Source organism: Xyrauchen texanus, chromosome 34, assembly GCF_025860055.1.
Source record: "Xyrauchen texanus isolate HMW12.3.18 chromosome 34, RBS_HiC_50CHRs, whole genome shotgun sequence".
Lineage (NCBI taxonomy): Eukaryota > Metazoa > Chordata > Actinopteri > Cypriniformes > Catostomidae > Xyrauchen > Xyrauchen texanus.
Window position 1 is genome coordinate 3,840,633 of NC_068309.1, and position 6,730 is coordinate 3,847,362.

Here is a 6,730-nt window from a genome sequence, read left to right on the forward strand (position 1 = left end):
TTCCTAAGAGAACAATCTGAGACAACAATACTGTCTGTTATTAGTCCCTGACTCCAGGGTGTTGCCCCGGCAACATCAACTCTTATTAATATTCTATTGATTTTGATTTTGTTAGTTATCTTTGATGATTGTTGATTTGAAGGATTAATCAGCTAATGTTGATTCTAATCAATGTTCTATTGATTTTAATAATGAATAATTATCTTTGATAATTATCAATTACTGCTAATAACCAAACCCCCAACACAGTATAGCGCAGTACTGAATGATTACATATTAAAATACCATGTTACATATATGTTTTACTATACTATATGATTTCTACCAAGTTATTCTAATATAACATGATACAATATCAAAAATAGATGACACACACACACACACACACACATATACACACAAACACACGCACACAAACACACACACACACAAACACACACACATAGACACACAAACACACTCGCAGACACACTTACACAAAAAACACACACACATGCACAGAAACAAACATACACACACACATAGACACACAAACACACACACACAAACACATAGACACAAACACAAATACACACACACTCGCAGACACACTTACACGAACAAACACACATACATACGCACACACACACAGACACACAAATACACACACACTCACAGACACACACAAACAAACACACGAACAAACACACAAACATACATAGACACACACACACCCACACACACATGCACACAAACACACATACACACACACACATAGACACACAAACACACACACACAAACACATAGACACACAAACACAAATACACACACACTCGCAGACACACTTACACGAACAAACACACACACACACACACACATGCAGACAAATACACACACACTCGCAGACACACTTACACAAACAAACACACACACACACACACATAGACACATACACACACACACACACATAGACACACACAGACACACAAATACACACACACTCGCAGACACACTTACACAAACACACACACACACACACAGACACACAAATACACACACACACACACATACAAACACACGAACAAACACACAAACATACATAGACACACACACACACACACACATATAGACACACAAACACACACACAAACACATAGACACACAAACACACACACAAACACATAGACACACACACAGACACACACACTCGCAGACACACTTACACAAAAAACACACACACGCACACACACACACACACATGCACACAAACACACATACACACACAAACACACACACACAAACACATAGACACACACACACACAGACACACTTACACGAACAAACACACACACACAAACACACACACAATCACACACAAATAACATGGTACATGTTGGTACTTTTTGTTAGTGTAATGAAAGTATGAGAGTGGTTCGATGCATCATTTGGTCTAAATTAATGAACTTTCATTAAATCTTTAAACTCACAAAAGCGACAATACAATAATCATCGATGAATGACGCGAAGTATTTCAAAATACTGCCGTGCTCGCGAGTTTATTCAAATACATGTTCAGTCCATCGCAACATCTCATTCCCCCAAAAAACTTTCTTATTTTGCAAAAATTCACGGAAACATTGTTTAAACGACTGAAATGTGTCTGACGGAGTTTTGTTTGTCGTTGTGTGATGTTTCTCTCTGATTCCTCACCATGGGATATCCCGAACCGCAGAGTTCCTTCAAAGCGACCCATTCGTGTCTGCTCGTTGTTACGGTGGAACTGTTATATTTCCATGTTTAATCATCATTATGATGTGCTGAAATCCGCGCTGTTGAATAAAGTCGCAATAACTCGCGTGCGCTTTAACGCGTAATTGCGCGTGACGGATCTGCTCCATCAAACCCGCATCTCTTCTGCGCACTGTTCCTGTCCTGCCCCTCCACACCCCTCCACCCTCCTGAACTCGAATACAGCTTATCCATCATGCTCTTAGAGAGAAACGCATTCGGATACTGGTTATGTATTGATATACTGGATAAATGATTAGACTCACCGAAGAACCATTTTTAAACGTGAAATCATATTATTTGTTTTCATCACAATATCACATTTAAAGTAAATAGAGGTAAAGAAACTGCCATCCTCAACCAAAGCACAAGCACCAGACTTCACCACAACAGTGGAGTATATATATATATGAATGTATCATGTCTCTTCTGAAGACATGGATTAAACCACTGGAGTCGTATGGATTACTTTTATGCTGCCTTTATGTTATTTTTGGAGCTTCAAAGTTCTGGTCACCATTCTTTAAGTTATGATTGTTATGATGAGTGCTTGTTGCGGCTGTTTTCAATGGCACTGAGTGACAGCGTTCAACGTTTTCTCTGGTGCATCCAGATGCGCGCTCGATAGAGCGCAACAGTGCCCGGACACTTTTTCAGCCGTCTGGGTTCTGGAAGTATTTTCCCCATTCATTTCATCCATATAATTTTAATAAACGCTTTCATAAGAGTTGTGCGCCATGAACCAAACCAACCAGCTCTGAAGTAAACCACAACATCACAAACTTTGTTTTGGGGCAAAAAAAGTATTTGAAAATCAGACAGAAAGATAAAGGTACAAGACTGTGTACTCGCCGTCTTTCATGGGGGCACAGACTTCAATCCCATGAAGCATTGCCAATGATGTCATTGTGGCAGGGCGAAGGGCGGGGCCGGGTCGTGATCCTACACACCCGGTCCCGTATTAGGCTAATTAAGCCTCCAGAGGGATAAAGGTCGACTGCAGAGGATCGTGCGGGAGAGAGAGATCGTTTACGGACATGGTCGTTTACGGGAGTCAGACTCACGACCCCCGGCGGAAAGAACGCCCCTCCGCGTTCTCGGCGACTCGTGGGGACTCTCCTCCGCCCCTGGCAGCAGCCCTACCGCTCCAGGCGGTCGGGGAGACACTTCCCTCCTCCCCTCGCGGACGGCGGTCTTCCATCGACCCCTCCGCGTTTCTGGGGGATGGCAGGGCTCTCCTCCGCCCCTGGCAGTGGCTCCATCGCTCCAGGCGGTCGGGGAGACCAGTCCCCACTCGCCTCGCGGACGGAGGCCATTCACCGCTGCCGGGCGATCGGTCTACTCCCTCCCCCGGTGGATGGCAGCGGCGCTCGCCTGGGTGGACGGCAGTGTCAAGGACTCCACGACGGGCATCCCTCCTCCTTCCCGAGCTTCGGCACCAGTGTAAAGGGATCAATGGAAAGGAGGAGGCGAGAACCGGATTGACAATATAAATAATAGTTTTAATGATAAACTTAAAAGACAACATAAACACACACATGACGGACATGTCCGTAAACGATCTCTCTCTCCCGCACGATCCTCTGCAGTCGACCTTTATCCCTCTCGGAGGCTTGATTAGCCTAATACGGGACCGGGTGTGTAGGATCACGACCCGGCCCCACCCTCCGCCCTGTCACAGTCATTGAACAGAAAACTATGGGAATATATGAAACTATTGATTTTAGATTGTTGATATTATAGAAATTGTTTATTTTACATTAATTCATTATATCCGATATGTACAAATATTTAAGTAGTTTAAGGGTGAAGAGTCACCGACTCGATTACATCATTCACAGTGTGTCGTGGGAGCACGCGGTCGCTCTGAGGCACGTTTAGGGGTTCCGTTGGCCGCAGTTCTCTGATTGGCTGATCTTTCTCTGATGTACCATGGGTAATGTAGTTGTTTACCATGAATTACGCTATCAAACATGATTTTTAAACAATGAAGTTGAGAGAACGTGGATGAATGGCTTCAACGGAAGCAAATACCATCGATAAACAACCCTGTAGCTCGCGGTAGGTCTGTCCTAAAAGGTTTATAAGTTATCGTTGAATATCAATTAATCCGGAACAAGACTGTTGCAATCAGGGCTGGACTCGTAATCTGGCATAACGGGCATTTTCCCAGTGTGTCGACGCAGTTTTGGGCCGATCAGGTGCGGAATGGCCATCGGGAGAACCGAGCGGGCCGGTGGCTAACATGCCGAATGGGCCGCAATAAGCGACAAACAGAAGTGTACATGCAAATAATAAACATCCTCTAACGTATGGATGCGATCTTCATTTATTAAATTAAAAGGTTATTTTGAACCCCCCCTCCCCCAACTGTCCCCACCATTTTTTAAAACAAAGTGATGGTGGTGTAGTGGGCTAGAGCACATAACTGGTATTCAGAAGGTTGCTGGTTCGGTCCCAACAGCCACAACCATTGTGTCCTTGAGCAAGACACTTGGGAGGATTGTCCCAGTAATAAGTGCACTGTAAGTCGCTTTGGATAAAAGCATCTGTCAAATGCATAAAAATTGAGTTCTCTCTACACAAAGTGTTTGTGTTGAGAGTACACAGTAAATTTAAGTTAAGAGAACTCATTTCAAACATGTGGATCCACTGTCCATGACTTCAGCTAAAGAGTGATTGTGTGATGTTTTGTGATATTATTTAGAATGTTTAAACATTCCATCCTGTTTCATAAAATTCAAAAAATCACTATGATTATGTCAACATTTCACAAGGTTGAAACCTCGAGGTTTAATCTAACTGTCAATCACTCGCTGAGCAATGGTTAACTTTACATCTTTATTTCCTTCCTGACTTTTACACCAGACAACGCAAAACTGGAACTTTAATAAGAAATGTTCCATTTGTTTGATGTTTTTCTTTCTCTAATTAAATATCTCATGTAGTCTTGTCAAATATGTTTTAATTGATAAATAATTTAAAGTTTTTTTTTTTTCTTCTATGCCCTCAATATTACTTTGCCTTGCTGTAATTAGTTGTTTCTCTAATCCAATTCCTTAAAGACATCATCCCTCAGGAAGTGACATTTTTAGTGGAACAATGGCACAAATATCAGCTTGTATCAGCAACGCTTTGGATGAATTTTTGTGATGTCTTGTTGCTGTGTTTGTTTGTTTTGTTTTTTTCCAAACCACATGGTTTCAGTTCCTCTTTCTGTCGGTCAAAGAAATGCAATTCGGATGGCACCATGTCGTCAGTTGGTCTGCTGTCGTGCAGACAGGTTTCTCTACATTTCATGACACTTCATTGTGTTTTTTTGGGCCTTTTCAGAATAGCTCCAGTCCCCATTCACTTTTGTTTATGGAAAAGAGCAGCGTGAACATTCTACCTAACATCTTCTTTTGTGTTCCGCATAAGAAAGTCATACGGGTTTGAAACATGATGGTGAGTATATAATGAGAGATTTTGAGTTTTTCATGTACTATCCCTTTAAGCAGCAGATTTCAGGGGCGCGTAATGGAAAAGCGAAGTGGAAAAGATCCCAAATGGGAGAGATGGTTCACTGACGTGACCATCCAGCAGACCAGAGCAATAAACATACAGTGATGTGACATTAAAATGAGAACTCTCGGTTCAGAACTGCGGTAGAGGGCTGACGGGTAACAGCTGTACTGCTGACTTGCATGTGTGTGGTTGAGCGTGCATGAGTCTGAGAGTGAGATTTCAATGAATAATCCACAGAAAAAGTGAAACTGGATGTGTTGTGCTGTTTTTGTTGTGCCTATAATTCTCAATGGTGATTCTCCTTACTCTAATACAGTCATTTTTACACTGTGTTGCAAAAAAAATCTCAAAAATGTCATTCGGAATAAATAAAAGTAACAAATACTGTCAGGAATGGCAGAAGAGAGGGCGAGGACTTGTAGAAAGTGAGAAGATTCTGCTTTTATGTAATACTCAATTAAACAAAATAAATAAAATCTACCCCGAATTGGAAAACCCAAAGGTCCAGGGCAGAACACTGCAGAACAGACTGGGTTTGATGCTCCAGGCTGGAACAGACATGACAGGGCAAGACAGGAACCAGGGCTGGACTGGTAATCTGGCATACCGGGCATTTTCCCGGTGGGCCGACGCACTTTGGGGCCAATCAGGGTCGGACTGGCCATCGGGAATACCGAGCATGCAAGTGGGTCTTCCGCAAAATGTGCCGAATGGGCCGCGATAAGCTAAAATGAGCCGCCGCGTTGTGCAGAACAAACCACAAAACGGCGCCGCGATATGCAGTAAAGGACAGTGAACCCCGCCCTTCATGCTCTGCATAAAGCTGGAAAGGGTTACAAAGTTATCTTGAAGAGTTTAGATATTCATCTGTCCACAGTTTGACACATTGTCTATAAATGGAGATGATACAGTACTATAGGTACTCTCACTAGAAGTGGCCGTCCAGCCAAGATGACTCAAAGGGCACACCGCAGAATGCTCAATGTAGTACAAACGAACCCTAGAGTGACAGATAAAGACTTAAAGAACTGGTATTATTGGAACTGGTTCACATCTCTGTTCTTGAGTCTACCATATGACATAAACAATAAACAAGAATGGCAGGATACCACGAAGGAAGCGGTTGCTGTTGCTAATCTGCATGGTCGACGTTATTCACTTTTTCCCACAGCACTTTTTGCATTGTTAGCTGAAGCAGATTGTGTTTGTCTCTACTTGTGACTTTGAAGATGAGATCACATTTAATGAGCAATTTATGCAGAAAACCAGATAATTCCAAAGGGTTCACATACTTTTTCTTGCCACTGTATTTATGGGGCAGAAGGTCTGGTTTGCACTTATATAGCACTTTTTTTAACCTTAGAGGTTACCAAAGCACTTTACACTGTGACACATTCACCCATTCACACACATTCATACACCAATGGCGGCAGAGTTGCCATGTAAGGTGCTATC

At 42.7% G+C, this 6,730-nt stretch overlaps 1 protein-coding gene across 1 annotated transcript in view; it reads right to left on the reverse strand.

Moving 5' to 3' along the window:
• LOC127627761 (sphingosine 1-phosphate receptor 3-like) overlaps positions 1 to 1,880 on the reverse strand; it is a 10,189-nt gene extending 8,309 nt beyond the window's left edge. The window contains exon 1 of the mRNA XM_052104300.1: positions 1,691 to 1,880. The gene's annotated coding sequence lies outside the window, so the exon portion shown is untranslated. The remainder of the gene's footprint in view (positions 1 to 1,690) is intronic.
• Between the last annotated feature and the right edge of the window lie 4,850 nt (positions 1,881 to 6,730).